The 11,897-nt window shown below is 38.9% G+C and overlaps 1 protein-coding gene across 3 annotated transcripts in view; it reads left to right on the forward strand.

Annotated features, from left to right (window-relative positions):
- Prkca (protein kinase C alpha) overlaps positions 1-11,897 on the forward strand; it is a 405,865-nt gene that overhangs the window by 12,486 nt on the left and 381,482 nt on the right. Inside the window, exon 1 of one of the 3 annotated variants that reach the window (XM_074045802.1) lies at positions 10,001-11,894. The exons of the other annotated variants lie outside the window; for them this stretch is intronic. The gene's annotated coding sequence lies outside the window, so the exon portion shown is untranslated. Of the gene's footprint in view, positions 1-10,000; positions 11,895-11,897 lie in introns of those variants that run through there. 3 annotated transcript variants of the gene reach the window in all.

The raw sequence follows: 11,897 nt of genomic DNA on the forward strand, positions 1-11,897 counted from the left end.
AGCTGGTGTCGCTGTCCCTGCTCTGCAGGATTGCACATTTGGTGCAGAGAGAAGTTAAACAGCTTGTGCTCAGTCATGCTGGCAGTCATGGTGGGGCAGAAACCAGGTAGATTTACTGAATGTGTGTGTTTTCACTGTCAGAATTTCTGAAGCTGTACAGATATGTAGCCAATCCCTTTTACTCAGTCTCACCTCTTCATTTTTCTTTCCTTCAGGTTTTCTAATAAAGCATGATTTGTGGTGCTGTTAGTGGTAATTGGTGCTGTCATGGACTCAAGAAAATTTGGCTCAACATTTGTAAAGGCTTCCCATAGTTGCCATCCAGATTTGTCTTGGGGGTTGGGGGTGTGGCTCAGTGGCAGAGTGCTTGTCTAGCAAGTGTGAGGCCCTAGGTTCAATGCCCAGCTTCCCCCAAAAGTTGTCTTGAAGTTTAGTGGATGTAAATTTGCTTAAATTATTTTTCTTCTTTAGTTGCATTAATACATGCAACTACAGATCTTCTGAGAATGGAGTGTCTTAAAATGTGAAAATTGGAGATTGCTTATTGTAAGAATTTAAATATTGCAACTTGAGTCTTAACAGCAATATGGAGACTAGTTCAAAACATGCTTGTTTTCTTATGTTCTAAATATGAAAGTGTTTTGATTAATTCGGTTGTTACCATAAAAGTTGTGCTTGGAAGATTTAAAACTTGCTAGGTGGATTACAAAATAAAATGATCATATTGTGAGTGCTTTGTCTAACAGTATTTTGAATTTTTTTTTTTTGAGTAAATCTAAACTTTTCACCTGGCTAAATCTGATCACGAATGTGATTTTTGTCGGTTTAGTTTCACACTTGTGTCTTCCATCTGAATGACTCATTAATATAGAAATTTAGTTTTAATTTTAAAATGAACTTTAGTTTCCTTTTATTTTTGTATACTGCATAGATGTAACTTTAAAAATCAAATGATTATTAATTATAAACAGTTTGGAAGCAAGCATAACTGATTGCTATTTTATTTTTAGGTCTAGAGTCAAGTGTAGAGATAAGAGCTGATAAATGCCTTATCTTTATTTTCTCTTTTTTTGCTTAATTGCTCAACCAGGCACCCCAGCACCTGGTGGCATTGAGCTGTGTCAGTATCTATATTATGCAAATTAACATGCAAAATCATATTTTATAAAGATTGATTATCGGATTGGGAATAGGAATAGTTGGTATGCTTAAGACATACCATGGTGATCTACAATGAGGCTAATGAAATGCTGTATAACAATGATGGAGAAGCCCTGGGTTTTTAGTTTAATTTTCCAGTTAATATGATAATTTGAGGTGTATTATTAATGCTTTTCTGGATATTTTCACTTAAGTAAACTCTGGAAAAGTAAAGCACTCAGGATATTAGTTTTGATACTATCACAAGATGCTTTTAGCTGATTGCCATTAATAGGAAATTATTGATGATCCAAGTTTTATCTCAGAATCTTGGAGTGCATCATTCACTTTGGCTTTTGATGCTTTTCTCACATGTCCTTTTTATGTTAAGGTATATTTGATATTCTTTATATGTTGTCCTACTAGCCTGAAAGTGTGTTGAGACATTTTCTTTGAATTAAATATATTTGGTGGTACTGGGGATTGAACTCAGGACTTGCTAAGCAAGTGCTCCATCACTGGTATATAGTTTTATTTTTGAAGTAGTAGAATGTATTTATGTCAGATGGGCAAAACTTTGGTCATTTGAAAGAAATGGATAGCACTCTTATAACAATACTGGATTTTAGTATTGCTTAATTTATGATACAGTCAAAGGTAGTAAAGTCATGCTTGTGTATTTAAAATGTAAGTTAACGATCTGAGTCTGTATACATCTAAGTACTGACCTGTCTTGACTTCCTTGGTGAACCCTATGTTCACAGGGTCAGGAAGAGTTGTGTTCTTAGAATCTTTGGGCAACAAAGGATTGTGGAGACGATCTAGCCCAGGTCCTTGAATTTGCAGCTGTGAGATTGACTATGAGAGAGAAGAGACTTGCTGTAAACCCAACCATGAAAGTGACCACTTTCCTCCCAGGCCTTCACCTCAACACATGCCACTGCTCCCACTGTCACATTCCCTCACCTCCCAGCATCTCATGAACCTTTCTTTTACCTGTGCTTGGTGGTCATGAGTCAAAAGTGCTTTTGCCTGTGAGTTTAGGTGTCCATCCAACAGTCTTCATGTTGCAGAAAACGACAAGCAAATATGAGGATATCTGCAAACAAAGCAGGCACTGGATTCTTGCTTTTGTCTTTGAAAAATGGCAGTGCCTTCTGGAGACAAACATGCATCTTTTCACCCTAGGAGTTTTACTGAGTAAAAGGATCATATGTTTAGCTTTTATCATTTATAAATTAACAGTCTGGTAAATAACATATAAAGACTTTATTTACAATACTATATTAAAATGCCTGGAACTTTTAGATTTGTATCGGGTGAGAATTCATGGGCAAGGAAATGATTCTTCTTGAAATTACGTATTGTTTTCCTTTGACCATTGTCGCTGATTTTAATGCTTTACCATGATTCTTTAAGAATTGTGTTTCTTCACAAGAGGCCACGAATAGCCAAGGCAATACTCAGTCAAAAGAACAATGCAGGTGGTATCACAATACCTGACTTCAAACTATATTACAAAGCAATAGCAATAAAAACAGCATGGTACTGGCACAAAAACAGACATGAAGACCAGTGGAACAGAATAGAGGACCCAGATATGAAGCCACACAACTATAACCAACTTGTCTTTGACAAAGGAGCTAAAAATATACGATAGAGAAATAGCAGCCTCTTCAACAAAAACTGCTGGGAAAACTGGTTAGCAGTCTGCAAAAAACTGAAACTAGATCCATGTATATCACCCTATACCAAGATCAACTCAAAATGGATCAAGGATCTTAATATCAGACCCCAAACTCTTAAGTTGATACAGAAAAGAGTAGGAACTATTCTGGAGTTAGTAGATATAGGTAAGAACTTTCTCAACGAAACCCCATTAGATCAAGGGCAAACACAACAATGGGATTGGACTTTGAGGACATGGTAAAAGCTTTTAGCACACAAGGGAGGGGTGAGGATAGGTAAGACACCTAAAAAACTAGCTAGCATTTGTTGCCCTTAACGCAGAGAAACTAAAGCAGATACCTTAAAAGCAACTGAGGCCAACAGGAAAAGGGGACCAGGAACTAGAGAAAAGGTTAGATCAAAAAGAATTAACCTAGAAGGAAATCAATGTGAATCAACGCCCTGTATAGCTATCCTTATCTCAACCAGCAAAAACCCTGTTCCTTCCTATTATTGCTTATACTCTCTGTACAACAAAATTAGAGATAAGGGCAAAATAGTTTCTGCTGGGTATTGAGGGGGTGGGGGGAAGAGGGAGGGGGCGGAGTGGGTGGTAAGGGAGGGGGTGGGGGCAGGGGGGGAGAAATGAACCAAGCCTTGTATGCACATATGAATAATAAAAGAAAAAAAAAAACAAAAGAAAAACAAAAAAAAAGAAAATTAAAAAAAAAAAATTAAAAAAAATTAAAAAAATAAAAAAAAGAAAATCTCATACAAATGCATAGTGGCACACAATAAAATTTAACACTAAAAAAAAAAAAAGGAAAGGTAGAAATACAGAAAAAAAAAAAACAAACCCTTGTTCCTTCCTATTATTGCTTATACTCTCTCTACAACACAATTAGAAATAAGGGCAAAATAGTTTCTGCTGGGTATTGAGGGGGTGGGGGGGAGAGGGAGAGGGTGGAGTGGGTGGTAAGGGAGGGGGTGTGGGCAGGGGGGAGAAATGACCCCAGCCTCGTATGCACATATGAATAATAAAAGAAAAAAAAAAAGAAAATTAAAAAAAAAAGGAAAGGTAGAAATATAGAAAAAAACAAAACAAAACAAAAAAAACCCTTGTTCCTTCCTATTATTGCTTATACTCTCTCTACAAAATATTAGAAATAAGGGCAAAATAGTTTCTGCTGGGTATTGAGGGGGTGGTGGGGAGAGGGAGGGGGCGGAGTGGGTGGTAGGGGAAGGGGTGGGGGCAGGGGGGAGATATGACCCAAGCCTTGTATGCACATATGAATAATAAAAGAAAAAAAAAACAAAATCCAAAAAAAAAAAATTGTGTTTCTTAGACTACTATTGATTTTTCTCTGACCTTACCCCAGAACTGACTTTGCATTTTATCTATTAACTAAAATATATAAATACAAATAAATTATTGTTTAGTTAATTTAAAAATTTTTATTTTTAGTAGATTCCTAAATAAAACTCAAAGTTTGACTATATACAACCATAAAGTTTTTATATGGTAGTTTTGCCTTGGTGGTATAAGTAACCCCATCCTTAGAACTGAAATTTATCTCTGGACTGTGGTGCAAGTCAAATACAAAACTTAAGATTTTATTTCCCATAATTTCAGTCGATTTGAGGCTTTGATCTTAGAAATATGGATATAGATAATGAACACACAAAATATGCAAAACAACACATCTGATGATAAAAAATTAAACATGAGCAATTTATGCATTTTTTTTCAATATTTATTTTCTCACTAAATCTAAGCACAACACAAAGTCTTGTAAATGTTCCTCAGAAAATTATCCTCCATATGTTATATTTCTAAGTTGCTTTAAAAATTAGCCTAAAATGATGGTTCCTTCTTTTTCCATGGTTGTTCTGAGGATAGTCTAAAGAGAGAAATTGTTACTACTTATTAATTTTGATTTTTTAAAAATTTTGCAATACTAGGGTTTGAACTCAGGACCTGTGCTTGCTAGGCAGGTGCTCTGCCACTTCAGCCAAACCGCCAGTCCAAATTTGACAAATTTTGATAGGACCTGATTGCCAAAGACAGGCAGCTTCCATGTCACCTTTATTTCTTGGTTGTCCCTCCTATATGGAAGTTATTGGCTCCCTTGAATAATGGCCTTGTTGTGGAAAGAAGTCTTTATGGTCCTGGGATAGAAGGGACTTGCAAGTCAATCCATGAACTCTTAATTTATGCCAACCACATTTGGTTCTCAAGAGCTCAGGCTGTGTCTGGCTTTAATTGGAGTTCTTTCCTGTTGTCCACCTCCTCTTTTTCCTCTTCCTCCTTCTTTCTTTTTAACTTTTGAAGAAATAGGCTTCTTTCCTCAAAACAACTTATTTTGAACTAATGTAGACATTAAAAAGTAAAAAAAAAAAAAGGTAGAGTTTCCATATACCTCTCACCCAACCTTTCCCAGTATAGTCACAGGAAATGAATATCAGCACATTATTCATAACTAAACTACAAACCTAATGGAATTTTTGTCACTTTTTCCATTAATGTCTGTTTTCTATTCTAGGATCCTATTGAGGATCCCACATTGCATTTGATTATTCTCCCTTAGTCTAGGAGGTCATAGTTTTTGATCAGAGTTGTATGGGTGGGGTCCATCTGCACGTGTGTCAGTGTAATCAGATGTTTTCCTTCATGACAAATCAGACCACTCCTTTCCCTCACCCTGTGCTGTTGGTTGCATTGGAGTAACATTGTTCTGGGTGAGGTCAGCCTTGTTGTCAGTTGAATTGCTGGGTGGTTGGTACTATGAGTTTATATTCCCTCTCATTGCCAGGAATCCTTCTTGTAAGTAAGATTAATAGACATAGAAGCCACTGAAGGCCAAGGATCTCCTGTATTTTTGCTGGTTTTCAGAAGATATGAACAAGGAAGGAATTCATGGAGCTTCTGAGAGCTGGAAAGCCAGCTTTCCTTAGACAAGCACTGTCTGCTAGGATTTTGTGACATCATGGAAATCTTTAATCTGCAGTATGTAGCTGGGTAGTCATGGGCACCGGTCTAGCTATTAAGCACTTCAAATGTGGAACTGAATTTTTTATTATTTAATTTTAATTCATTAAAGTTTAAGGTTAAATGGCTACATGTGTATTAGAAAGCTCAGCTTTAGGGTTTCCTTAGGGAGTAAAATTGGATCATATATTTTTTTAAACCTTTCATTGTAAAATAAAACACAGATATAGAAAAACACTCATAACAAATGCATGGTTTGATGAATGATTATAAAATCAACATTCCTGTATTCATCTCCCTAGGCCAGGTCAAGTAGTAGAACTTGGGCAGTCCTCCATATACCTGACCCTACGCATCAAAGCCACCACTATTGTGGCTTTTAGATTCATCTCTTCCTTATTATTATTTTATCACCTAAGTGCTTATTCCTAGACTTTGTGATTTAATCTTGTGCATTTAAAAATAATTGGAAATATCTTCAAATCTCTTCTAATCAAGAACTTCCTCTTTCACTTCCTTCTTTTTCTTTAATTTATTTGGACCTATAGAATTTCCTATAGTTAAAGTTTTGCTGACTCTTGGTACACTTCCCAATACTCCCGTGGTGCTCTCTATATTTGTCTGCAAATTGGCAACTGGCGGCCTCCAGAGGTTTAATCGACTGGACTCAGGTCAGTCTGGGTCATATGCTTTAAAGATGCTTTTATAAACCCACCTCCTTGTTAGTTTTATGTCCATTATTAATATGGAAAGAATACCAATAGAGTATTTTCCATCAAATAAGGTGTCCCAATTGAAAGCAGTTCATATAATTAACTCAGTTTATGTTAAAATTTCACAGTATATAATATGCAACATGGAAATGTTTACTTCATGCTGCTTGTGGAAAACCGTATTGTCAAAATTCTTTATAAGTCTATTCAAATATACTCATTTTACTTCTCTGCAAATTTTAGTTTTTACCAAGTACTTCTGTGGGTGAGAGGTGTGTCTCTGGGTGTGTGTGTCTGGTTTTTGGTGGGGTGTGGAAAAAATTGCTAATCAAATTGCTATATAGCCATTTACTAGTCTAAACCTCACTAACATGACTGTATATATTGTCTTTTTAATTCTGGGCTTCAATTTCCAACATAAGCTCAAACTTGGGCTTTAGAGCTATTTTTGTGAACTGGAACATGTGAGAGGTGAAGTGGAGTGTTTCTGTTTGAAGAAGCAGAAGGTCAACAGCTCTTGGGTCTACTGTGTATAGAACAATCCACTAACTGCTGATGTGGAGGAAGAGGGTTTTCCCAAGAAGTAGAGGCCAGTTTGCTATTATCAAGAAGATATACAGGACACTAAGGAGCGTTTTTCTAAGGAAACATCAACGTGTATAAGTTAATGTCTAAACAATAGAGACCTTCTAATGTGATAGATGAGCTCTAGACTGGGAATTAAGTAATCTTGGTTCAAATACAGGGGAGGCCTCTATCCTCACACTTGTAATGCAGAAGTTAGACTCAATTAGGGGCAGCAAATGCCTGATGTTATTGCCAACCGCTATAGCAGATAACACTAATTGGCCAAGCTTCTTGATAACCTCAGAATCCTTCTCAACTCAGTGTTCCAAGTAACCATTACATGTCACGTGTCTGTTGATGCAATTGACACGAGAGACAAATCTATTTGTTATTTGTAGGTGTGTACTTTCCAAGATTTCCCCTAAGGATGGAGAAGATCCTTGGAAGCTCTGAATTACTTCCAAGAGTATAGCATGTTGGAAAACATAATCTATGGTTTTGAATTTTTTTCCTCAAAATGAATGTTATCATCAAAATATCAGAAGTTTTATGCAAAACAAGTCATTGGTTATTGTATATTGGCCTTAAGTCAGAACTGAGTTGGTTTTAGATGAAAATTAAAAATAACCCCAAAACAATACAACACCTTGTTTACTCTTCAATATTATTTTTCTTTATGAGCAGCATGTAAAATATTAGATTAAAAAAAAACAAAACTTCTGTTGGGCCCAAGCCAATATTTATTAATATGCCACCTAATACCACTTATGTGAACTCCTTGTAGTTGAAAGAAATTTGGTATTGGAATCATGTGATGATTTTGTGGTGTTTTACAGAGTTCTGTGACCCAAGAAGACTTTCTGGAACCCCCACCCCTTTAAAAATGTCTGGGCAGAAAGTAACAAAATAATCACAAAGGAGTAGACCTTTGTGTTTGGTCTAGTAGGAAGCATAAAGAAGGGCAAAGTAGTGGTACCCTCACCCCTCTGATGAGCTTGTTGAAAGGGTAGATTGTTGCCTTCAAAAATGCATGGAGGGGTTAGGGTTACAGCTCAGTAGTAGAGTGAGTGCTCAGCATGTGTGAGGCCCCGGCTTTAGTCCCAAAATATGTGTGTGTGTGTGTGTGTGTGTGTGTGTGTGTGAATCATGGCAGAAATGGTAAGTCAGGATGCCAGTGTTCCTGAAACTGAGTGTGGAGAGGGAAGAAAGGCCTAAGAGGTGGGTAGTTGTGATTTATTGAAAGCTTGTTTACAGTCCTTTGAGCTAGCTAGAGAGCCCTAGGATTACTTTGAGTTTATAAGACTGCATGCTTTTGTATGTACAAATCCTATTTGTGCAAATTTGACCTTTAAAATGATTTCCATTCTGTCCTCCATCCCTCTCCTCCTTTAAAACTGGCCTTTCCTGTGAAGTTCTTGGCTCTGTAGTTGATGTGACCGTGCCCAAGCTCTCCATCTGTGGCTGGTGACTATCCATTCACATGCCTCATAACTATTCAGCATGGATTATCCACCAGGCACCGTGCTAGCTGTGGGGAATAATTATAGTGCCTAAGATTTGTTGAGAACTCCCTTCATGTATGGTCCAGTGTTAAGCACTTGCATACATTTTTTTTGTCATTTCAATACTCAGAACCAAATAAGGACAAGTAATTTTATAGATGTGACTTGGAGAGGTTAATGTGCCCGAATCATACAACTAAGTGACTGGGCTAGGATCTGAAGGTAGATAGGTAGATTTTTGCTTTTTGGGGTTTTTTGTTTGGTTGTTTTTTTTTTTTGAGCTGGGGTCTCACTATGTTGCCTTAAGCTCGTAATCTCCCTGCCTCAGCCTCTTGAATAGCTGGGGTTATAGGCACACACCACCATGCCTTGCCTGTAGGTAGATTTTTAATTTAATCTTGTTTGTTTATATATTTATGTATGTAGTGGTGAAGATCAAACCCAGGGCCTTACACATGCTAGGCAAGTGCTCTACTACTGAGCCATATCCCCAGCCCTTCTGAAGGTATGATCTTGATCATAAATTCATTTTGTTCTTCTCATCATATGGATTTTTGTGACTTTTCATTAAAAAAAAGCATCTCGAAGCACAAATTCTTCATGGATTTGTATATTTTTAAAAGCACCCTCCCCCATTTTAGCAGCTTGGGTCTGGATGTTGTCTTCCCTGTCCACCTGTCACTCATAATAAAATGGAACTCTATCTGTAAGAACATGCCTTTTAATTTCCTGTCTTACATTCTGGTGGTATATGATGAAGTTATGAAACAAGTGCAGTCAAGCCTGGCAGACATTAGATTGAGAACGTTTCAGAGATACATGGAATGAGTTTACATTTGATCAAAGGTTAATTCAGTCCTACAACTTTTCTTTGCAGGAACTACTTCTCCTTCTCCTCCTCCTCGTCCTCCTCGTCCTCCTCCTCCTCCTCCTCGTCCTCCTCGTCCTCCTCGTCCTCCTCGTCCTCCTCGTCCTCCTCGTCCTCCTCGTCCTCCTCCTCGTCCTCCTCCTCGTCGTCCTCCTCGTCCTCCTCGTCCTCCTCCTCGTCCTCCTCCTCGTCGTCCTCCTCGTCCTCCTCGTCCTCCTCGTCCTCCTCGTCCTCCTCCTCCTCCTCCTCCTCTTCCTCCTTCTCTTCCTCCTACTCCTCCTCTTCCTCCTACTCCTGTTCCTCCTCCTCCTCCTCCTCCTCCTCTTTCTCTTCCTCCTCCTCCTGCTTCTTCTTCTTGACCATTTTTGTTACATATATTAGCTGTACAGGGAGGTTTCATTGGGACATTTCTGTATATGCTTACAATATGCCTTGGTTAGATTTGCCCCCTCCATCATTCTCCCTCACCCCCCCTTAAAACAATTTCATTAGGTTTCACTGTTCCATTTTCATATGAGTATACAGAGTGCATTGGCCATATTACCCCTCTTTTACCCTCTGCATTCACCCTTCTTCTCCCTCTGGTTCCCACTCCCTAGCAGGACCTGTTTCCCATCAGGAGCATCTTCTTTTCTTAGTTCTCGCCTGAGGTTGGGAACTGTCAGGGTCTCCCAGAAACGCTTCGGGCTGCATGCTTGCTGTGTGTCTACTCTGCTGGTCCTTTTGGGGCTGCTGAGATCAATTATGTGGAACTTACCCAGAGTCTGGTACAGCCTGGCCATCACAAACTCAGCTTGTCTTAGAATTGTCAGTGTGTACTTGCACCTCAAATGTACACCAGATACATATTCTGAAGTTTACTTAAATAAGCCTTTTTACTTACCAGAATTTGTAAATTCTTGATATTCTAAACTTGGCTACAGAGGAGATTGTTGAAAGTGGTATCAAACAGTGCTTTTGATAACCAACTCATTTAAAATTATTTCTGGGGCCAAGCATGGTGGTACAATTCCAGTTACTCAGGAGGATCGAGGTTCTAGGCCTGTTTGGGCAAGAAAAGTTAGTGAGACTCCATCTCAGTGAATAAGCCAAGCATGGTGGATCATGTCTATATCCCAGCTATGTGTGGGAGGTGGAGATTATGTTCACTGTCAGAGATTGGCACCTGCGCCAAAAGATAGGCCTTACTTAAAACAAAACAAAACAAAAACAAAAAACTAAAACAAAGCTAAAGCAAAATGGCTGGGGATATGACTCTAGTGGTAGAATACTAGCTTAGTAAGTTCAAGTCCTTGAGTTCAAGCCCCAGTACTGAAAAAAAAAATCCTGGATGTTTCTATCATTTTCTGCTTCACCTTCAGATATCTAAAGTCAGCCGTGTAAACTTAAGCTGTTTCACCCGCATGATGTAATTCTTCATTTGAATTTATCCTTTCTGCTCCATCCTTGTCTGTTCTCATCTCCCATCATTTGGGTATTAATAATAACAAGTGTGGAGAAGCATTTCACAGAATGAAGTCTGAAATTTTGGATGATTATTCAACAGGTATTATTATTATTATTATTATGGTTTGTTTTGGTGGTTCTGAGGTTTGAACTCAGGGTCTTGCACTTGCTAGTAGTATTTTAAACATTTCCATGTCTGCCAGGTGTTGGGTCTGATGCTGGAGCTATGAGGAAGCAGAGCTGAGATTATCTCTCTGCCATTCCTCTGGTACTGGACCCAGTTGCTAATCTGGTATCTGGGCCGACAACTAACAATGGCATGTGGAGTTGTAGGGGAAGGGACGTTGGGACTTTTGTAGTGTATGACAGAGGGACTCGAGTCAGGCCAGGAAAATCTCACCTGAGGAAGCAGCATTTGGATGAGCTGCAAAGGCTGAGGAGTTAACATTGAAGAAGCAGGGAAGAAGCTTCTGGGTAAGGCATTCCCACTTACAGAGGCCATAAGAGGGAGCATTGTGTGTGGTAGGAACTGAAAGAGGCTCTCTGTTGCTGGAGTGTTTTGAGTGAGGGTAGTGAAGGGCGAGGCCGTGGTGCCAGTCACTGTTGTGTGATGTGCTAGAGGAAGACTTGCGGCTTTGAACCTGTTGACTGAGAAGAACTTCAGAGTGAGGGTAGTGCAGGGTGCGATGAGGCTGGAGAGTTAGGCAGGAGCCACCTGGCAGATGTTAGACCACCTGGAAGCCTTTAGTCCCTTAGCCTAGGAGCCATGGGAAATTTTCAAAGGGCTTAAGCCTTTGCTTAAGGAAAGAGGTGGGGCAATCAGAATTTCCCTGGGAAGGAGTAGGTGGGCTGTTTCTATGGGAAGAACTAATTAGAAATGGGGAAGAAGGTGTGTGGCAGCCTACAGTGAGGTCATGTGTTGCTCTTTTGAGAGAATTGGTTCCTGAAACCAGAGAGGCACTGATGGAGAACTGTTTTCCAACCCAGGATCTACTTAGGAGGTG

Source organism: Castor canadensis, chromosome 11 (assembly GCF_047511655.1).
Source record: "Castor canadensis chromosome 11, mCasCan1.hap1v2, whole genome shotgun sequence".
NCBI classification, from domain to species: domain Eukaryota; kingdom Metazoa; phylum Chordata; class Mammalia; order Rodentia; family Castoridae; genus Castor; species Castor canadensis.